Source organism: Protopterus annectens, chromosome 4.part1 (assembly GCF_019279795.1).
Source record: "Protopterus annectens isolate FY-2018-M chromosome 4.part1, PAN1.0, whole genome shotgun sequence".
Lineage (NCBI taxonomy): Eukaryota > Metazoa > Chordata > Ceratodontiformes > Protopteridae > Protopterus > Protopterus annectens.
The window spans coordinates 524,527,190-524,551,780 of record NC_056734.1 but is presented as its reverse complement, the minus strand read 5'-3'; positions in this window follow the sequence as shown (position 1 = coordinate 524,551,780).

The following is a 24,591-nucleotide window of genomic DNA, read 5'->3' as shown; positions in this document are numbered from 1 at the left end:
AGTAAGGAAGAAGGAGAAGGAGGAGTAAGGTATGAATATTTGTTTGTTCATAATTAGGGACATAGTATATCCTGGGACTGAGCAAGAACAGGGTCAGATTTTGGCTAGGATGTCTTTCAGAATGGTTTTAAAGGACTGGAGGGATACTGACCTTGTGGATACAGGCAAGGAGTTCCAAGCCCTATCAACATGGTATGAGTACAGGCTATGTCCAGAAGATTTGATAGATCTGTGAGCAGAGAAGAGTTTTCAGTCATTGGATCATAATGACCAATTGGGAAGATAGTTGTGTAGAATGGCATTTAGTGCTGGACTAGCAGATGGATGCTGTATAATTTTATAAGTTTTAAGAAGCTGTGTATATGTTAGTTGATTTATAACTTCTGCTTATATATACTTCCTGCACTCTTTTTTGTGATTTTCTACCTTAGGTAATTTCCTGCTACTTCTTCACCACCCCTTTGCTGTCTTGGGTTTCAGGCTCAGAAGATGCTGTATAACTTTTATATTTTGGAGCCCTTTTTTACTGTATGCCTGTTGGCCACCACTCCTTTCTGAGTTGAACCTGAGTCCTCTTGTTGCCCCCAGCATGGGGTGAGGGACATCTAAAGGAATATCATTAAGGCAGCCACGGGGGTGTTTTTGTCCTAGCAGTAGTGCATGGCATGGGCTTTAACTCCCTTAGGTGGGGAACAATTGACCTACATCAAAGCAAGAGCTAGTATACTCTCCCTTTGTGAGTGCATTCTCCGTAGAGCCACAGTGAGGGCTGCCACATAAGTGGCTTAGTGGCTGAACACCTGCCTGTGAAGATAGGTGAAGGCTGCCAGCCTAGCTAGATAGAATTTTGTAGATAATTCTGTCATTTGTAAATATTAATATAAGCCACAGGCTTGTTCTCTTAAATGGAAGAAAATGCTGTTAGATGTGGAACTGCAAAAATGTAAAAACAATGCAATCTGCTGTAACAAAGTTGATAATCCAATTCTTTGATGCCAAAACTTGGATCTGAGATGTCTAGATAAAGGCATTCTGCCTATTGTTTTGAGGCCAGAGTTAATGGCTAGAATTTGCATTTATAATTTATTTTATTGCTCTGGCTTCCTGACCAGCTGCAAGATCAAAAGGGCTATTAACCTCTGAGTTCTGTTAACCTGGGAACCAGAAAGAAATGATGTAATCTGAAATGAATCAGTGGTACTGTGTTATCAATTTAAGGACAGAAAGAATGAGAGCTTTCGAGCATTTGTATTGAGAGCATCCAACATCACTAGCACTGTCTTGCTCTATATGTAAGTTTATTTTAGAACTGTGTTTTCTCTTAGATATAGCTAGGAAATAAGAAGATTAGATTAGTTTTTTTTCTGTATTGTTGTCAGAACTTTTCTACTGTATTATTTTAAGTACTTCTCTGTGATCTCTGAACTCTTGACTAGCACTATGTATTAAGAAGTATTGTCTTGTGTTTTTATTTCTTATTATACATTTTTAAACCTTACAACTGTGGCTGTTTTGTGTAGAGATAATTTAATCTCTAGAGTACATTCCATATATATAGTGATACTGTACAAAGTCACTCCAAATAAGCCTTGACTGTTCAGTTGCACTTACCATTTGGATAATAATATTGCACAGTATAATTGGACACCTTTTCATAAGGGCCTTTTGGTAGCTGATAAATATTAGTGGGTGGTGGCAGTGATTTCTACTGTATAGTCTGGGTAAAAGGGACACAGCTGGAGAGCCTGTGCCAGCCTTCCCCGGAGTGTCTGTGTGCTTGTATATAAGTCTTATCTAAAGTGTGTGTGTATCAGCTACTTGGGCAGGGACATGAACCACTGGTTGGACAGAGAGGGTGCTGGAGGTTTTAGCTTGCCCACTAGGCTGAGATCTGGACCCTATAGCTGTGCCAGTGGGGAGTCTTACTGGGGACCTGGAGAGAGAATCCAGCTCCAGACTAACTGTGAGCTCTGTGTGCTCTTAAGGGAAATTGTAATTAACTGTGTGTGTATTTATTATCCTTTCCCTATATGGAGACCCCTCACTGGTGTTAGTGGTGAGGATTGAGGCTCCTTGATTGCTGAGCCAGTTAATGGACGTCAAACTGCCCAAGGGCAGTCCTTGTGTCACCACCCTTGCTCTAAGGGATTGCGAAATTGGATGGCCCTAGTCCACCCCTTCTCCCCTAGGAGAGGCATGCCTATTTTCCGAATGCCTTCTTCAACACACTCCTGAGTTTCTAATCAAACTTGGTATCCTTGCCTTTACTCGTGGTTCTATTCCTCTATGCTAATGAAGCTGTCTGTATGACTTTTTTGTCTTTATTCTGGCTGTAATTTCTGAAAGATTAGCATTTAGAAGTACATTTAGTGTTAAAATTTTAAAAATAGCCTGCAAGTTGTTACTAGTTTAAATCCAAATCTTATCAAATTCAGTTGAGTATATCCAAAACAGTGTTCTACCCCAGCTAAAAATTAAAATAAATGCATATATACATAAGTAAAAAATAGATAAGTGACTTAATTTGGTCATTATCTGACCTAATGTATTGACCTTAATGTGTAATGTTTTTGTATAACCTTTAGTTCATGTTGTTGGAAACTGTAACCTGCTTCTTAGCTATGTGTTTTAAAACATTTCTTCCTGGAACTCCTCCCAAAACTTTTTTTTTTTGTCTGGTAGTATGTTAATTTAACTTTTACTATTTAAATATGTGTTTTACTGATTGATGTACTGCAGTGAGAAAGGGAGTTTGCTTGAAGTATTTGCTGTTTAAGCTTTATTCATTAAATAATTTTCCAGTATTTTGGAGCTCTTTGTTTTTGTTTGTTTCTAGTAGAAACATCAAAAATGCTCACTGCATCTCATCTTCACGAAGGTAGAATTCTTTATATTCCATATCTTAAATAGGGTTAATATAGATTTTTATAATGTTTTGTAAAAAAGTTGCAATACGTAAACATTTAGACTACACACATATTGCCACGATATTTTAGTTAATCCAGATATTAATTTTCCTTTGAGGCAGGATACTGCCCATGATGTTTGATTGTTGAAATGTTTGAAGAAATGAGCAAATTATGACCATTTTCATAATTTCTTATAAAACAAAGAATGCAACTATATAAATGCAGAGCCCGATCTCCATAACAGAAAAAAGAGTTTCTAATCAATGCCCTAAATGTTCCCACCATTGATGGGGAGAGCTAGAGGCAGGATACTGCCCATGATGTTTGATTGTTGAAATGTTTGAAGAAATGAGCAAATTATGACCATTTTCATAATTTCTTATAAAACAAAGAATGCAACCATATAAATGCAGAGCCCGATCTCCATAACAGAAAAAAGAGTTTCTAATCAGTGCCCTAAATGTTCCCACCATTGATGGGGAGAGCTATGCCTCAACCAATAATCATAGTCAAAAACTACTACACTTCATAAATGTCAACAATCATAAACAAATTGTAAAAATGTCAACAAGGGGAGAGTGTACTAGATATTGTCCTGAGATTGTTTCACCCCCTTTTCAATCTGACCACAATGTTGTGGCACTAGAAGCATTTTTATCCATGCCCTAACCCAGTGCAGTTTTGTCCATGGTAGATCTTCTATGCTTAACATCCTAACTTTTCCTGAGAGTGTTGACTGCTGCTCAGGGTAAAGGTTTATCTCTCCATGCAGCTTAGTATGATCTGGCTAAAACATGTGATATTATACTTCATGACTGTATTGTACAGCTGCCTACATGGTTGTATTGCTGCAACAACTGTTTCAAAGCAAGTACAGAGTTTATGTTGCAATAAAAAAGACCATAAAACAAATGCTACCGTCAAAGTCTCAACTAAAGGAAGTAACTGCAGACTACATAACTCCTTCCTCCCAGTCTGTAAAGAAGCAGTCAGTATTCCTTGTACCTTACCTAAATGTCTTCAGAAATCTAAGGATGGAAACACAGAATACTGAGAATTTTCTGTTTAAAGGGACGATTTTATGCTACTGATTTCAATGTGAAGCATTTTTTCCGTGGCAAAGTTTGTAAAGTTTATTGCTTCACCCAAATAATAGTTACCTATGATATAGGTTATCTAAATATCTGAGTCACAAGTTGTGACTTCATAAATCAGCATAGTTAGAAAGAGTGAATTGGTGAAGTTCTCTGACATGGAAAGAGTTTCTCCTATGAGGGTACTGTCTACCCATCTTCTAATTATTTTTGCCTGCTATAAAACAGGTGAGGGTTTTTCCTGGTTTCTCATTTTTCATTGCTAGATACTGTTTTATTACTCTAATTGGATTTTTTACTGAATTACTTAACTGTAAACTGCTTTTCATACTGAGAGTTATATTTTCTGTTTGTGAGTGCTCTATCTATGCTTTTCTGTGCATTTTTGTGAGGTTTCTGTGTTCTAGTCAGGTATCGTATAACTGATTAGTTTGCAGTTAAAAACACTCTCTAGCCTCCTTGCTCCTTTATCTGTTTAAAACTTTCATTTAGTGGCTAGAGCTAGTAGCTGTAATAGTTTCCCATCCACCCTCCCTCTTGGTGTCTTGATCTTATACTAAGTGGCTTTGCAGTTGCCCGCCCATACTGTAAATTTGATCTGGGACACTCCTCCCAGTCTAGTGTCATTAGCTCAGTTTAAATAATACAGAGACATTTGAGAAGGCCAACCCACTTAGGTTCTTAACCTTGAATTATCTTCTGTTCCTGCTTTCTCCCTTTCTGCTTTACTAAAAAAAAAAATGCTAGAATTTCCTTGTGTTCTGACTGAATGTGCTTCTCAGCTGATAAGTATATTTGAATAAAACAATAATTGAATTCAGTTCAGAATACAGTCTGAATAAATTGCATCTATTTAAACTGTATTTGCTCTAATATTGCTACACACTCAAGTGTACTAGCTTGCACTTCACTTGAATTGATTTTAGTGCTGTTTTAGTTGCTTTTCTGTAAAAAAAAATTCTAAGCTTGTTTCCTGCCTTTCCTGTAACTAGTCTAGTCCAGATACATATTTGCTGTATCCAAGACTGTTTGTAAGCTTCTGTACCCCCAGGCCTTTTTGCGTTGGAGGGAAGCCTTATAGCTTATCAGTGGGAGTGGCAAGCACTAGGTAGCCTATCTGCCACAAGAGGAGTGGTTTCTGGCCCATAATTTGTAGTTATTGGCCATTTGGGCAGTTTTTCCATCTCTCTGAACTTTTCTGGTTTAAAAGCCAGTGTTTGAGCTTGTTTCCCACGTTTCCTGTAACTAGTCTAGTCCAAATACAGATTTGCACTATCCAGGACTGTTTGTAAGCTTCTGAGCCCCCAAGCCTTCCTGTGTTGGAGGGTAGCCTTCTAGCCTATTAGTGGGAATGGTAAGCACTAGGTAGCCTATCTACCACAACAGGAGTAGTTTCTGGCCTAGAAATTATAGTTTATTGGCCGTTTGGGCAGTTTTTCCATATTTTTCAACTTTCTGGTTTAAAAGCCTACATTTGCACTTGTTTCCCACCTTTCCTGTAACTAGTCTAGTCCAGATACATACTTGCTGTATCCAGGACTATTTGTAAGCTTCTGAGTGGTGCCGTGCCAAAGTCTGCTCTTCAATTTTTCCCTTAGATCTGCTAATTCTTTCCTGTCCTTCACTTTTACTAACTTATTAGTCTAGCACTTTACCAGACTTCTTGTAGCAATTATTGTAGCACATAAAAGTGCTACCAGCACTAAACGTTCTACAAGGAAACAGGTCCAGTACCTATTATTAATGCCCACCCCTCCAGGTATGTCTAAAGGTCAGTTCCCTGTGCTTTTTCCTATTAAACTTGTGAACTTGGGCATCCTGAGGCAATGTAGCAACTGCCTCATGTACACTGACAACCCTCTCCTCATACCTTCCAACACTCAGACTTACGAGAGATGCACTTATATATCCAAAATGGAAGCCACGCACTCTCCAGCCAAGACTGCAATAGCTGGTCAAGAGGAGAAAGTCAACACTTGCACCACACCAGATGGAACACACAGACCTCCAGAACACACAACAGCACTGCCTTCACATAAAAACACAAACCACACACCCACCTTCGTGGAGGCTCTCAGTAAAAATCTACCCAAACAGCAGAGACCTCCAAGGCAGAAATGCACTCAACCACCACAACACAACACTAATCATGAGACACATAACTCTCCTAAACAGTGTGCCACTCAACCAAAGTCTCTGAGGCAAAACAGCATGCCCAACACACTAGTCATAGGTGACTCAATAGTGAGGCACACTGATGTCCCACTCACTAGGTTGAACAAGGAGAAAGTAACAGTCAGCTGCCTGCCAGGTACCAGGATCTGCCACATAATCCATGCACTCAGGTCTCTCAACAACAGGTACAAATATGACCCTGTCATTGTACATATGAGTGTGAATGACCTGAGACGTACCTCCCTGGGCTACATGAAGAGAGACATGGAGGAGCTCTCGGATTATGTAGCTCAGGTGAGTATTACCCTAGCCCTGAGCAACATCTTACCATCACCCAGAATGATACCACAGTACAAGCAGAAAATGATTGATTTCAACAATTGGCTAAGTTTCTGGTGTCATTCTAAGGGGATCCAGTATCTGTCTACCTGGAATGACATGATTGACAGACCTCGATGCTTTGCCAGAGGTGGCCTGCATCTGTCACCCCTGGGCTTCCAGATACTGGCCAAGGCTCTTGACACCCCTATAGTGCCATTTTTTGGTGGTGTTCCAAAGACCAAATTACCACTGTAACAGCTACAAACAAATGCAATCTGAGGGTCATGCTGCTCAAAGCTAGAAGTCTAAATCTCAAAAGGCACTCGATCGAAGCAGAGACATGGTTCAAGGAAGCAGAAATTACTCCTGCACTACCAGGCTATAACTCAGTCCACACCTTTCAGCTCCAGAACTTGGACTGAAGCTCCAAAGGTGGTGGTATTTCCATATTCATAAAGGATGTGCACACCTCCAGACTGGTAGCCCAACATAATGCATCAGAAATACTTCAGGTGCAGCTAACATTGGGTAAAACAGCAATTCAGGTCATAGCCTGCTTTAGGCCCCCAACCATGTCCCAAGACTCACATTCCATGTTCCTAGGCACCCTGGAGAATATTAGGGTCCAAACTAACACTCTCATACTGGGTGACTTCAACTACCCCTCCATTAACTGGGAAAACTACTCATGTACCAATACACTTTCCCAACATTTCCTGGAATTAATTAATTCCAATGCCCTGGACCAGCTTATTCTTACCACCACTACAGATAGCAACATCCTTGACCTGGTTATTATTAACATGGGCGACTGTTACTCTACATTAATCATCAAATCCTCCCTGGTTAGATCCGACCACAAACTAATCACCCAGGAAATCCACATCCGTCATGAGTGGAGTCCCACAGGGTTCAGTCCTGGGTCCTCTCCTGTTTGGTATCTACTTCTCTAAAGTCCAGGCCAACACAAAGGGACTCTGGATGACAAAGTTCACAGACAATTACACATTGGGAGCTATTATTAACTCCCCAAGTGATGTTGACATCCTACATAATGGCCTCACTGAGACCAATGACTGGTGTCAGAATCATGGCCTTAAGTTCAATGCCAAAAAATGTGTTGTCATTCCCTTTGGGAAAAACCTGGTTCCCATGAATTACCACATCGATGGTAATCCACTGAACACAGAAGGCATTATAAGAGATCTGGGAACACAGGTTGACAGCAACCTCTCTTTTGATCACCACATTGCCACTGTGGTCAGAAAGTCCTTCTATGTGGCACATCTCATTACTGAAGGTTTTGCATCCAGGAAGAAAGAGGCCATTGTCTCCCTCTATTCTTCCCTCTCATTAGGCCAATCATTGAGTACAATGCCCCATTTGGCATGTACCTCACTTGCACCTGCAACAACTGGAGAGGCCCCAAATGTACCTCGCAAAGAGGATCCTAGGCCTTAAAAACTTGTCCTATATGGACAGACTCAAAAAACTCCAACTATTCTCTATCTCATATCGCCTACTTAGAGACGATCTCTGCTTGACCTACAAAGCCATGTCTGACCCAGCTCTGTTAGAAATGCAACATCTAAAGAAATCCCAATCCCCCCACACCACACTCTGCAGAGACCTCAACCTGATTACCACAATCAACAGAACATACTGGAGGGACAGGTTCATAACCCAGAGACCTCCCATGCTATGGAATAGACTTCCCATACATGTTAAGCAGAGCACCTCGCTGACCCTCTTCAAGAGAAATCTTGATGAATGGATGGGAAATAGAAAATTCACCCAAGGGATAACTCCTGTGGCTCTACTCGACAGAGGCACTGGGAACTAAGGTCGGGTGGCATGATGCCATGGTAATCCTATGGCTAGGCTTGTAAAGGACCCAGGGCCATTAGCCTAGTACACACCTATGAACCTAAAACAATCAAATGCCCCCCTTGAGTGCCATCATCAGGCAGGTTTCCATATGAAGCATCACTGAAGAAAACCAGTTTCAAGGATTTGTCCTTCCCCATCAGTTGACATTTCTGGTTGTTTAAACATCACTGTCATTTTCAATGTGCAGGAGTGTTTCTGCTTTTTTTTTAATCATGTCTTATTTAGCCACAATGATATCTCATCTTTAACTATTTCCATATTGGCATCACATTTAACCAGTCCTATTTTGTAGTATTTTCATTCTCTTGGTGGAACACAGTACTTTTCCATTTCCAGACTTTAAAATCTTACTACAAATTGTGTCAATTTTCAAAATCTTTTCCATTTCACTGTGACTCAGTTTTCTGATACAGCTTTATAACCGTTTTTCTTCACAAATATTGCATGCACATGCAGCACCAATCACAGCTGTCTCAAAAGATTCTGCTACAAAAAATATTTTCTTCCAAAATCTGTGGTTTCACAAAGAGTTATAGTGTATAATTTTATGTCTTCAGATATTGTGTTTTCCTCCCAGCGATAGTTACACTGACATGCAACATGCTTGGATTGCCTGCCATACACACGTAGTGAATTTATACCTAGAAATGGCAGTTTCACTTAACTATTTTGTTCATCCAGCTAGCTACATAAGCCAGCCTCCACTAACTGTATACATTTCACCCTTATTTGGGGGAGGGGTACATCAGTGCAACATAAATGTACAGTCTGTCTATGCTTAGAAACACTTGTTTTTTTAAAAAAGATTGATGTATGCTACATCAGGGGTGGGTACACATATGTTTTAAGCAAAAAAAAAAATATATATATATATATATATATATATATATATATATATATATATATATATATATAGGAGCCAACCAAAGAAACTATCAAAACATATAAACATCTGTGTAAAAGCATCTGCAAATTTCACATTATCAAGGCATCATGTGAGATCTGATCTTCCTTTCTGAGTAAGAGAAATGAAGTGTATTATAAGCAGCAAAGTCTGTTTAATTACTTTCTTCAAGACCTCTCCCAGGCAAATGAAATAAACTGTTTATGTCTGTGAGACAGTGATTGCAGGAGATATATAATGTGCCAATGATCTAGTTACCTCTAAAGCAGGGAGAAGTGTTTTTGAATTGTCAGTTGTGTCTGTGCAATGGATTGCCAAAATAATGTTTTGGTTGAGGGTAAACTGAGACTAAACGTCTGGTTTGAAATCAAGGTTTGTATATAGTCTATCTTTGTCATAATGGAAAATAAGAAAAGGCTGATTATACCAAAAGCTTGTAAAATTCAAAATTCTGATTGATTGATTGATTTAATGACCAGTAGAACAAGTTTCTTCCATGAAAGAAATCTGATAAGCTGTGATGAAAAATGTAAAGAAGAGAAATAATGAAGGTCTCCAGTATAAACTTCATTTCAAAACAAGTATTAGATTTGTGACGCCCAACTTTAGGTACAAGGTCCCTCTCAGAATGTGCACACCACTTCTTTCTGTGTCACTGCTTGACTCCCTGTAGATTAGTGAAAGGCTGAAATAGCATATAGGTGAACCTCATCAGTAAAATGTTTAAGGTTCACCTTAGATTACAACAAGAGGCGGATCAGGGATCTACTTAGGCTTACTGAAAAATGTATTTTAATTTGTGCGCTCTGCTTCTATGCTGTGCTGGATCCAAAGTCTTCTTAAGACACACAGTCCTGCTGGCTGTTTACTGCTGAATCAGAGGCACAGAGCTTTGCATGACTCTGTTTAAAGCACCAAACCTTTCAAATTGCACACTGATAAAGAAATATATTTTGCAGCTATAAGCACAGTTACAGATAACTTATTTTATAATAAACCACACGTACTATTTCTGTCAGTTTGTAGCATATATTTACAAAGTTTTCCTTCATTACAGATACGAATGATGAACTTCTACAAAATACCTCTCTGTGTCCCTCTCTCACATATCTAAATTACTTACAGTTGTTATATAGAGTGCTAGTCATGCACATAGATTTTGTTATTTCCTCTTGGTATCTTTTTTGGCCTTCTGTGGGGAGTCACATAATGTCTGTTTTTAGACTTTTCTATTGTTCTGTCAGCAGTTCTGCTGATGTGAAAATGCACAAATGCATGCAATCAGATGAAAGGAAACATCTGGTCTGTTGTTACTGAAAAACATCACGTATTGCTGAGTTTAGATATTTGTTCTGCAAACATGAGAAAAGCTTGTGATACTTGCTTTCCAATATTGCTTTGTTAGGCTTTTCTGATGCTGTGAAGAGAAGCCTGTCTGTTATACATATAGTATGAATGCACATTTTACATTGCTAAACTCTATGCATATATTTAAGCAAACTTTTTATTCTATGCTTTATCTTTCAGCATATTTACAACAGAATTAATGTCAACCTTATATTCATAATCTCTAACAATTCCCTCTTTTTTAAAACATACTCAAAACACTTTATACTAATATGTATTTTTGATCACATTATATAGAAAACACATTAAGAAACAAATCCTTTAGTCTTCTTTTGATACAAGTCAAAATGCAATTTTACATAGTTAATACAATTATATCAAGTATTACTACCAAAACTGAATGTATTTAACTTTTTCTTTTGCAGATCATTCTGTGAAAATATTTCATTAATAATGAGCTGTGTCTGCTTTAATTTTTTTTAACTGGATTGATTTATTCTTTTGCAATCACAGAATTTAATGTATGACTTAGAACTGGTCCATTATCTCTTTGCAACTGTTGAATTAACTATAAGAGACAAGAACTATGTGCTACTGCAAGCATTTATTCACTGCTGAAAATATACAGTTTTAGTGTCATTTTAGCCATAATATTGTGATTATATTTCTGAACTGTCCATACACTTTAATTGACAGTGAAATATACACTGAAGAATGCTATTTACATATTAATCCATTAGCTGTATGAATACAATATTTTAATATATTTTTTTTAACTGGGATAACCAATACTAGTACAGATAAATGATGGTCCAATAACCAGTAATGAGACTCCAACTTAAAAGCAGTGATAATATTACAACTTGACAAATTACTTTTGAACTTATTACAATGTATCCTGTACATTATGTATTTATACAAACTGTTTGTTATTCATGCATTTCAATCTAGTAGGTACTCTGGACCCATATTTTTAAACATGGTTTTTCACACATATTTATTACTAGACATTAATTTCATTTGTACTGAATTCTTCTGCATTTGTACATACAAAGACTATTATTTGTACCAAATTATTCTGCATTTGTACATACAAAGACTTTAAAGTACATGTAGTCTAATCTTAAAAATGTAATAACATTAATAGTAAACAAAATCTTGGAAAATGTTTATGTCTGTTTAGAAATATCTAGTGGAATTGGTACCAAAGGCATACGTCCTGTTATTTTAAACTACATACTCAGCAATTAGAAACATTCATGCTTTTTTATACTAACATCGATTTGCCAAAAACATATTAAAATAGTGACCAGTCTTGTTCAATTTTTTACATATCTTTACTCTCTCTGATTCAGTAGTAAACAGCCAGCAAGACTGTGTTTCTTAAGAAGAATTTGGATCCAGCACAGCATAGAAGCAGAGCGCACAAATTAAAATAAATTTTTCAATGGTGACCCCGATGTGAAATATCTGTCCCTCTCTCACATAACTGAATTACTTACAGTTGTTATATAGAGTGCTAGTCATGCACATAGATTTTGTTATTTCCTATTGGTATCTTTTTTGGCCTTCTGTGGGGAGTCACATAATGTCTGTTTTTAGACTTTTCTATTGTTCTGTCAGCAGTTCTGCTGATGTGAAAATGCACAAATGCATACAATCAGATGAAAGGAAACATCTGGTCTGTTGTTACTGAAAAACATCACGTATTGCTGAGTTTAGATATTTGTTCTGCAAACATGAGAAAAGCTTGTGATACTTGCTTTCCAATATTGCTTTGTTAGGCTTTTCTGATGCTGTGAAGAGAAGCCTGTCTGTTATACATATAGTATGAATGCACATTTTACATTGCTAAACTCTATGCATATATTTAAGCAAACGTTTTATTCTATGCTTTATCTTTCAGCATATTTACAACAGAATTAATGTCAACCTTATATTCATAATCTCTAACAATTCCCTCTTTTTTAAAACATACTCAAAACACTTTATACTAATATGTATTTTTGATCACATTATATAGAAAACACATTAAGAAACAAATCCTTTAGTCTTCTTTTGATACAAGTCAAAATGCAATTTTACATAGTTAATACAATTATATCAAGTATTACTACCAAAACTGAATGTATTTAACTTTTTCTTTTGCAGATCATTCTGTGAAAATATTTCATTAATAATGAGCTGTGTCTGCTTTAATTTTTTTTAACTGGATTGATTTATTCTTTTGCAATCACAGAATTTAATGTATGACTTAGAACTGGTCCATTATCTCTTTGCAACTGTTGAATTAACTATAAGAGACAAGAACTATGTGCTACTGCAAGCATTTATTCACTGCTGAAAATATACAGTTTTAGTGTCATTTTAGCCATAATATTGTGATTATATTTCTGAACTGTCCATACACTTTAATTGACAGTGAAATATACACTGAAGAATGCTATTTACATATTAGTCCATTAGCTGTATGAATACAATATTTTTATATATATATTAACTGGGATAACAAATACTAGTACAGATAAATGATGGTCCAAAAACCAGTAATGAGACTCCAACTTAAAAGCAGTGATAATATTACAACTTGACAAATTACTTTTGAACTTATTACAATGTATCCTGTACATTATGTATTTATACAAACTGTTTGTTATTCATGCATTTCAATCTAGTAGGTACTCTGGACCCATATTTTTAAACATGGTTTTTCACACATATTTATTACTAGACATTAATTTCATTTGTACTGAATTCTTCTGCATTTGTACATACAAAGACTATTATTTGTACCAAATTATTCTGCATTTGTACATACAAAGACTTTAAAGTACATGTAGTCTAATCTTAAAAATGTAATAACAGTAATAGTAAACAAAATCTTGGAAAATGTTTATGTCTGTTTAGAAATATCTAGTGGAATTGGTACCAAAGGCATACGTCCTGTTATTTTAAACTACATACTCAGCAATTAGAAACATTCATGCTTTTTTATACTAACATCGATTTGCCAAAAACATATTAAAATAGTGACCAGTCTTGTTCAATTTTTTACATATCTTTACTCTCTCTGATTCAGTAGTAAACAGCCAGCAAGACTGTGTTTCTTAAGAAGAATTTGGATCCAGCACAGCATAGAAGCAGAGCGCACAAATTAAAATAAATTTTTCAATGGTGACCCCGATGTGAAATATCTGTCCCTCTCTCACATAACTGAATTACTTACAGTTGTTATATAGAGTGCTAGTCATGCACATAGATTTTGTTATTTCCTATTGGTATCTTTTTTGGCCTTCTGTGGGAAGTCACATAATGTCTGTTTTTAAACTTTTCTATTGTCCTGTCAGCAGTTCTGCTGATGTGAAAATGCACAAATACATGCAATCAGATGAAAGGAAACATCTGGTCTGTTGTTATTGAAAAAACATCACATATTGCTAAGTTTATATATTTGTTCTGCAAACATGAGAAAAGCATGTGATACTTGCTTTCCAATATTGCTTTGTTAGGCATTTCTGATGCTGTGAAGAGAAGCCTGTCTGTTATACATATAGTATGAATGCACATTTTACATTGCTAAACTCTATACATATATTCAAGCAAACTTTTTATTCTATGCTTTATCTTTCAGCATATTTACAACAGAATTAATTTCAGCCTTATATTCATAATCTCTAACACTTACAAGAGAAATGATTTGATCCTTTGGATGCCACTCATAAAGCAATTTCATTTAGAAGAGGAGGTCTTGATGGTAGGTTATTTTCTTGTCTCCAAGAAAACATCTGATACTTCCGACTTGCTAAATCTGATGATGGCTACGTGTTTAGTAACCATACTATATTCAACTGGGGCTGTACTAAGCTACTGCAGTTCTAATTCAAATCTAACTCCCCAGGTAAAAGTAATAATGGAGGTAGATAAGGCTCATGGTTTCAGTAGAAGAAGCTAGTTCTGTTTAGAACAACAGAGGACTATGCAAATCAGTGTTGTTCCTCCTTTGGGAATTTCACCAGATTCTACTCAACTTCTTAAATGGGGGGGGGGGGGGGTAAAAAAGTAACTTCTCTCTCCAAGACTAAAAAGACACAGTCAGACTCTTGTTCATGAAAACAATGTTTCAGCAGTTTTTTTTTTTTTTTGTATTTCTTTGGTTGATCAAATAACTCTGTCACTGTTCTAGCCCTAGATATCAGTTATCTGTGAAAGCTGAGCTTGACTTTAATGATTCATGTATCTCTAAATCTATCACTGACAGATGCAGGCAAGATTTGTTAGAGTCTAAATGCTTAATTGTACCCTCAGGGTCTAATGGATGATTGTCACATGGCATCTGGAAAAGAGTACAGAAGCAATGTCTGCGGCATTGGATGTGGATTCTCAGCATGTACATGGCTGATATGTGTTCATATCTGTAATCTACACATATAAGGGTGAAAAAAACTAGATTCTGTATTGGTATAACAGTTACCCTGTGTTAGTTCTTTCCTTCCCTTCTTCATTGAAGACAGGAGGCAGATGGGAGTAGCAGTAGAGGCTAGCTTTGGAAGGTCTATATATTTGAGTTGCCTGTTCTGAGTTTTACCTTAAACAGTATGTTGAAACCCATCATCTTCACTAGTATAGTAATCAATAGTTTGTTCCTTCAGAAGATATAGAAGTGTCCTTGGGGTGTAAGAATTATTAATGGATGTTGATGACTCAGATGATAGTGCAGAAGGCAGGGAGGAACTCTCATTTATTTCCATATCTTCTTCTATCTCATTAGGAGAAAGAGGCTTTTCCAAATTAATGGAGAGAAAAAATGTAGTTTCTTGAGGCTGATGACTGCATGTCATCCTGCAAGTGAGTGTGTCTGACAGGCTTTGATAAATTATTTTCTTTGCCCAGTGACAAGTTCCCTTATGAAACATTTCATTTAAGACTCTGGTAAAAATGTTAGCATCAGAGTGCTTAAACTAGAACCACATGATAGTAAGACTAACGTGGCTCTTTGACAGACCACTTTTATGGACATGATAGAGTTCATTGATGACTGACAGTGCTCATTGAAGATAATTTGGCACATGACTCATGTTATAAAATCATATAGTTTGCACCAAAATAACTGGTGCCTGATGTATGGAAGTGACTGTACTTGGAAGTTTATTTTGAGAAGAGGAAGAAGTAGGTTGGAGCTCATAACTCTGGCACTTTAGCACTGATTGAAAATTTTCATCTCTGAAACTCTCTGTTACAGGTATTTTTAGTACCTATAATGGAGACTTTCAGAGATGAAGTAGAAGATGCCTTATGCTCAAATAATAAAGACTTACTCTTGCAAGAAGACTTCTCCTTGGACATTAACTAATTGTACTTTCCTAGAAAGGAGGAGCAGTGATTCTTGAATCTCTTGGACTTTTCAAGGCTCTTCCCTTCCAGAATATTGTTTAAAACCTTCATTAAATGGACCAGGGTAGTCCTTCTTAAATATTTAGCAATAATTGCAAGTTTTTGTCTGATGATCTAGCCCCAGGCAATAAAAACACATAAAATGATGGTATTGTTTTAACTGCCGAAATGGGATTTGAATACGTTTCACTTTCTCTATTTTGCATAATTATTCATTCTTCAAAAGACCTCAAGTGAACTGAAAATAACTGTTTCTGAAGGAAAACCAACCTAGCAGAAATGGTGAGATCTGCATCAACTACTAACATGAGTGGTAGGGAAAAATACAATTGGTTTGGCTGAGGTTTCGTTATGCTTTCATTGACTTCACCAGGTGAACTTTCACGGGTATGATTTAGGTGAGATCACTAGGAACACTCTGTAGCTGTTAAGATCTCCCATTCTTGGTTTGCTGTTCTAAAAAAAAACAAACAAGGAAGGAACTCCACCTTTTAGTGTTTGTTCAAAATAAAGAGCTATTTTCCTTAGGAACAACATCAGCGAGTAGATTATTTCAGTTTTGCATGAGTTCCACTTGATACATGTAATGCAGGAGGTGATACAACTGAAAATAAATGAAGACATCAAACCATTAAGGATGGATGTGCCAAAACCTGTCTTGCTTGTAACTGTATATTCAAATCATGCTGTTTGTTAAAAAAATGTACAGCTTGGACAACATTGCAGCAGTGCAAATGGCTTTTACTGATATCAGTCAGAAACAAGTTTCAGAAGAAGCTCCACATCGTTTGATAAGTGGCTTTATAAAGTCATTAAGAGATCTCCAGCCTGCATATAGAAGAATATAAAACAATGAGCTAACCAAGGAAACAAAAGTTGTATAAACTCTTTGAAAGCTTTGTATAAGAGATAAAATGTCAGGAGTTCTACAACAAATGAGTCTCTCTTGGACATATGAAAACAGACCTATAAAATCTACAAAACCTCGTTGGGTAGGAATTCTAAGTTAGTACAGAGGAAGAGTATGTACTTGTGAAAGATAAAGGAAACTTGCTCACACCATAGCAAGAAGAGATTAGAAATGTTATATACTGATGTAATAGTCATGATGAGTAATATTTTTCAAGACAAATAGTGCATGCCACAATAAATAAAGATCCAAGAAGGAAGAAGAACCAGAATTTTCACTATAGAATACAGGTCCTCACTTAGAATGGGCACCCAGAAATGTAGACTAAATGGAGAATCAAGAATGTATAGAGTGCATATATGTGTATAACTGTCTTCACTTCCATTGACTCATGGAGAGCAGAGACAGCTAAATGAGGAATATTGCCAGTAGACTATTTAAGGTGAGTGCCAACCAAGAAAAGCGGGTGAAGCAAGATAAAATCCAGCTTTGCAGAAAAGGGGGTCAGGTCTTTTGAAGGTTACCTGCAGGACAACCCAATTTCTCTCATCTCTATAATTAAGTCTTATGGCCTATTTCCCATGGAAAATTATCAGATGTCCAGTGGCCAATTCACCAAAGCAAATCTGGTAAAGAATAGATAAGGGTGTGTACATTTATGCAAGCAGCTTATTGTACTTTTTTTATTTTTTTTATATTTTTCCCCTAACAGATTTGTATTTCAATTGAATTGTACAGGTTATAGGTCACATTAAAGGTGGGAAAAGTTTTGAAATGATTTATTGTGGTCTCATTTTTTTATATCACAAAAACTTGGCATTTTAACAGGGGTGTGTAAAACTTTTTATATACACTGCATATGTGTGTGTTGTGTGTGTATATATATATATATATATATATATATATATATATATATATATATATATATATTACATGGGTGTACTGATAATGATAAAAACACCCAAAGCCTGACATTTACAAAGCCAAGATTGAAAGATCAACTTTGCAAATGCTGACACGCTATTATGCATGTGACGATCAATACTCTAAGTGCATGTAAAACCTGTAAAATAAGTTAAATTATCATTTTGCAGACAGAAGAGCCCCCTGCCCTCCCCACACAACCTGCTAATTATATATATAAACTCTTGAGATTGCACAATCTTAGTGAGAACTCATATTTTTCTACCCCAAGAACTGTGCGATCTCACATACCTGTCGATCATCTGTTTAGTTGATCAACTTTTTTTGGCTAATCAGATGTCAACCAAAGATGGCGTCACCAAATTCAGTCCAATATATATATATATATATATATATATATACATATACATATACATATATATATCCATACATACAGTATATATATATATATATATATATATATATATATATATATATACACACACACACACACACACATATATATGTGTGCTTATGTATCTATACATACACACACACACACTTACATATATATATATATATATATATATATATACACACACACACACACACACACACACACACACACACACACACACACACACACACACACACACACATATATATGTGTGGTTATATATCTATATATACACACACACACACTCTTTATATATATATATATATATATATATATATATATATATATATAGAGAGAGAGAGAGAGAGATCTATGTATATAATTATCTATAGCTTTCTCTCTATATATATAAAATATGACAGTCGTAACTTTTATTAGATGACTGTGGTCATTTTTTTGTTTCAGTTTCACTTCAATTTAAAATATATACCTGTGGCCATTTCTTCTTTTACTTTCATCTTAGTCTAACAGCAGTAGGGTATGCAGAAGGTTAATAACATCTTTTTTTGGGAGGGAGGTTGGGAAGCAGGCACTATTTTTAGATATGATTTGCTTATCTTCAAAAGCTTTCATCTTCTCATTTTATTGTGAACTTCTATTTTGTCAGTTTTGAGCATTAAGTCTTGTATACAGCTTATTTCTTCTGCGAAAGGAAAAAAAGACTGAATTGCTTTCCTTAGTGAGGATTTTTGCTTAGACTGTCATTGGATCAAAATGTTGGGAAAAAGACTGAAAATACATTTCAGTGCTTTTAGAGACCCATTGGCTTCTAGGGGAATAGTGACCCCCCCCCATGCCCCCATACCCTTGGTGTAATTCACCTACTTCCTCCTTAGTGCTTATGATACATTCTTTGCAGTTCAGACGTGTTGAAACTATGCAGGAAAAGGCTGAAGAGGAAGACTATTTTTTCCTTTGTCATGGTCTTTGTTTAGACAATCATTGAGTCAAAAAGTTGGAACAAAACCTTTAAAATTCACCTTCGAGCACAGAGGACCCTGTGGCTTCTGGCAACCATAGCCAGACCAGTGACTTAAATCATTTGTTTCTCACACATTTATTACACAGTATATGTGCTCAGTTAGGCTCTATTAAAATGATAAGTTGAGAAGCTGCAGGGAAAAAGTTAAGTGAGGAAAAAAATGTGGATTGTGTGGGTAAAATCAGGGGCACTGAGTTTGCAGCATGGGGGAACACCATGGAGTCCTTTACCTTGGAGTCTGTTTCATCCAAGATTGGAGGAGCATGTTGTTGGTGACTACTATGAACTAAAATGAAACTATGTACTTACACATAGGACAGAATAATACAACAAACACCAAAAATCTGAGTTAAAATTTTTCTGTTATGTCAGGGCCTATATGAAAGTGATAAGGCATAAAATTAAAATAAAAAGTTCTGTGGGTAGCTTCTATTAGCAGGCCATTTTGCTAAATAATACATAGTACCTCATAACTAGTAAACTACTCTCTTTTAAAGTCAATTGTTCTTTCTTTAAGGCATGTTTTATTGTGGTATACCCGACTCTCATTATAGCTGGCCAGCAAAATTTGGCTTAAAAAATAAAATAATATATTGAATGAATACATACATTGGAAATGCCTTGCTTTTACAACTAGCCAGGCTGTTCATGGGTGTATGGCTATTGTTTCATGATAGTGGTTTTCAGTAAGCTGGTCTCAAGTATATTAAGACACTGAAAGGCAAAGTTCTTTGAAAAGTTTAAACATTTGATCATTTTTTCATTGATTTCTAACAGGGGATCAAAGTGTTTTTTCTTTTGGTCTATTTTCACTCTTTTGGTTAAATATATTGTTAGATATTGTAGTTATTGAGTGTTAGAGTGTTCTTCTTCATATGTTAGCGCACTTTCTAGCCTTCCATTGCTGTTTATTGTTGTTGTTGTGGACATTGTTTTCCTTTAGGCCTACCTTGTCCTTGTGAACCCATTTAACTTAGAGGGTTCTCCTTTCTTTCAGCCCCATGCTAGTTAAAGGGCTTTTCCTTTTTCCCCCCTCTTTTCTAGGAGCAGCCATTTAAGTTAGAGGCTCTCCTCGGTTGGGCGAGTTTGCCGTTTTTGCTTAGAGGCTCTCCCCCTTCCCTCCTTCCTTCTAAAAAAAAAAAAGAAAAAACAGTAGGACAGTCTTTGTCTGTGGTTAAGTTGTTTTTGTCAGTTAACTTGTGTAGTGTTAGTTGCCTTTTTTGTAAATTGTTCATTGGTCTCATACCATGTCTAAAGATTAAACTAAGGAGTCAAAACCTTTGGGTTTTAAGAAGTGTGACTTGTGCTGTCAAAAGATGTCCCTTACGGACGGGCATATGAGCTGTGTATATTTCTTAGGGACTGTTCACCTGCAGGACTCGTGCTCTATATTTCATGCCTTCAATTCTCGGGTCCTGCAGGAGAGAAAAAAATAAGCTGATTTTGCGAGGCTTATTAAAGAGCCCCTTCAAGGGGACTCAGGCAGCAAAAGTACAGGACAAGTACACCAAGCCATCATCCTCATTGGCTCCAATTTTGGAGCCATCCAAATCAAAGGACAAAGCTTCAAGTTTGTCAGATCCGAGTGTTGGTTTTGAAAAGGCTCTTTCCCCGGCAGCTCAATCAGCAGTCTTGGAGCCAGTCAGAACTCACAAGAGAACCAGGTCTCCCTCTCTGGAACCGGTGTAGTCTGTTCCACAATCTCCACTCTTGCAATCTGTGGCAGGCAGTCATCGGTCTTCCACCCATTCCTCTCGGTCATCCAGGAGTCTATCAGATGATGATGTGGAGAGGGTGGTGAAGAGGCTTCTCAAGACAACGGCATTAGCTAAATTATTATCGAGCTCAGCCCATAAGGAAGTGGCACTGACAGCCCTACCCCTATCATTGTTGATTCTTCCTCTGACTCTCTTGAGTTCGGAGCCGGAGTGCATGGATGTTGTTGTGGTAGAACAGTTGGTTCCGATTACCACCGGTCTCTCGGTTCTGACTTCCGCTCTGATCCCCTTGTTAACCCAGTCTATTGAGGGATCTGGGGGCCGATGCTCTCTTGTCAGCTCCAAGGGGGAGAGGCATTGGACCCTTTTCTGACCCTACTCTCCCTCTTGGAGCTTTGGTGCAGGTGAGCTTGGCTCCTATATTGGCCTTGGAGCCATCACCCTCGGTTTGGGGGAGATCTCTGGGCTCTTCGGAGCTGGAGGCTCTTTCAGGCCGGGACTGCAGTGCCTTCGAGTTGATAAGGAGTGTGCTGTCCTCTGAGACTGTTCCACTCTCATCCCATTGGCTCTTTCTCCTTCGGTGCCGGTGTCTGCCTCCAAACCTCCCCTACTCCCCAAGCGTAGGGAACCCATGCTCCCGGATGCCCCATTGGGCGACCCCACCTCTTCCAAAACCTCCCCAGAGCACCCCTCAGAGGAGGTCCCTCGGAAGAGGAAGTGTAAGAGGATGCATTTGGATTCCCATGAGTCCCTGACATCAGACACAGACTTGGAGAACTCAGAAGGGTCCACACAGTCCCCTTCTGAGGATGTCTCCTTTTCAGACATCTGGAAAATCCTTAGGCAGAGGGGTAACTGGAAATCCCTTGCCCCTTCTGAGAACAAGTCTGTGTACCTGGATACATTTGGTTTCCAACCCTCCACCTCTTGGGTGTCTCCGCCTTTTAACCCACTATTGGCCTTAGTGAGTCAGAAGGCATGGAGCTCTCCAGAGACTATGGAACCAGTTCCGAGGAGGCCCAATAAATTCATAACTGCTACAGATGATAAGTGTTTTCTGTCTAAGGGTGTGCCTGTTGATGCTATGGTGGTGGCAGCAGCCACCAAGAAAGAACTAGCGGAGACTTCCTCTTCTGTCCATCTGCCTAACAAAGAGTCCCATATGATGGACAGGTATGGGAAGCGTATGTTTTCTTCAGTGGCCTTTACTCTCAGGTCACTGAATTATTTGTCCTACATTACTCACCTTCAGAGGGATCTCCTAAAGGAGTTGGGAGATACCCTACAGGATCCTATAGCTGAGGGAGCTGTAGGCAAGGTGGCTTCACAGCTTGCAACCTTGACTTCTGTAGTTAACTCCTGCATGTGGCTGATCTCTTATGAAGCAGATGGAGTGAGTAGGGCAGCAGGCACAGGAGTTGCCTTGTGTAGACACTCCTGGATGCACCTTTGTCAATTTGCAGAGCCATTCAAGTCCTCCTTTACCAACACCACCTTTGACATCTCATTGCTGTTCGGGCCTCAGGTAAAAGAGACTCTTACCAGGTGTGAATGGGATGGCAAAACTCTCCCTGCAGTGGGACTATGTTTCTCCACTCCCTCTAGACCTTACCCTAAAGGTCAGAAGAGCGGGAAGATGTGGTTCCAGAAATCCCAGGGAGTTTCGCCTGACACACATGGAGATTTTTCCCCAAGGGCAGAGGGAGAAATAATAACGGAAGATGCCAATCTCATGGCGGGGGGTCCACAGAATCAGGGCGACAGAGATACCTTCTCTGGAAGGCACTTCCAGGGCTCCTGAAAGGCCCGACTGTCTGCCTCTGGAGGCAGTTGGGGCAGATTATCCTTGTACCCAAAAGCCTGGCAGACAATCACGGAAGATACATGGGTCCTATCAGTGATATCCAGGGGTTACAAAATTCCCTTCTCCCAACCAACCCTTACAAGAAAACAACAGTCAATCCCAGATGTTCCACCCAGTATTCAGGATCAAGCAAACCTAGAAGTTCAAAGGTTGCTAGAAAAAAGAGCCACCCAGCAAGTCCCGCAGACCAAATCGATTCCAGTACTTACTCAAGGTTCTTTTTAGTTCCAAAAAAGGCAGGGGACTGGAGGCCCATTTTGGATCTCAGCAGGCTGAACAAATCGGTCAAGAAAACAAAGTTTCAGAAGGTAACACTGCAGTCCATTCTTCCCCTTTTGGGTCAGGACAATTGTATGTGCTCTATCGATCTCCAGGATGCATATTACCACATAAAAATGGACAGGCAATCCAGGAGGTATCTACGCTTCTGGCTGGGAGTCAGTCATTACCATTTCAGAGCTCTGCCCTTTGGTCTCACCACAGCCCCCAGGGTGTTCACCAAATGCATGGCAGTGGTCACGGCTCACCTGAGGCATCTAGGATTCCAGGTGTTTCCATATCTAGACGACTGGCTCCTCATTGCCACCACCAAGCATCGACTAATCAAGGCACGGGACTCCACAGTTCACACTTGTACACAACTAGGCATCACCATAAACTACAAAACATCTGCCTTGTTGCCTTGTCAGTATATTACATTTATAGGGGCAGATTTAGACAGAAGGGCCATGATAGCAAAACTGCCTCAGGAAAGGGTTTCAACCATTCATCGTCAAGTTTCAAAAATCATGGCAAACAAGAGAATTCAGGCAAGATTTGTCCTCAAAGTGTTGGGTTCATTGGCTGGTGCAATTACTCTGGTCCCTATGGCACGTTTCCACATGACAATTCTGCAGTGGCTCCTTTTTGCTCAATGGTTGTTCCAGGATTTACCAATGTCACACCAGATTTTGATCACGGAGTCCTGAAAGAAGAATCTAGAATGGTGGCTTCACTCTTCTCTGGTGTCAATGGGCAGACCATTTCTAACCCCCCAACCTGTAGCCCACAGTGACCATGGATGCCTCCCAGATAGGGTGGGGGGGGGGCATTATCTGGGACAGACTGTTCAAGGGACTTGGCAGGAACATGAGTACCACTTGCACATCAATGTCCTAGAGATGAGAGTGGTGCTTCTGGCGTTGCAAGAACTTCAAGACTCTCTACCTACAGGGACTATAGCAATTCAGACAGACAATATGTCAGTAGTATGGTACATCAACAAATAGGGTGGAACCAAGTCTTATCCCTTGTGTCGAGAGGCTGTATGAGTATGGCAATGGGTGATGTCTTACCAACACTTTCTGATTGCAATGCACATCCTGGGGAAATCCAGCGTAATAGCGGACAAGCTCAGCAGGGCAGTTCTGATGCCTCACGAGTGGTCCCTGAAACAGGAAGCTGCAGACTTGATTTTTCGTAAATGGGGCCAGCAATGCTGCGATCTTTTTGCCACCCCCCTCAACAACAAATGCAGCAGCTACATTCCTCTAGTCCCACCTCTGGGACAGTCACCCAGGGACGCACTTGTTCACGATTGGCCCCCGGGACTACTTTATGTCTTTCCACCATTTCCCCTGATCCCCAAGGTTTTTCAGAAAGCACAGTCATTGTGTTGCAGGTTAATCCTCATTGCCCCTTACTGGCCTCATCAGATATGGTTCCCATCCCTTTGGCCTCATCTGAA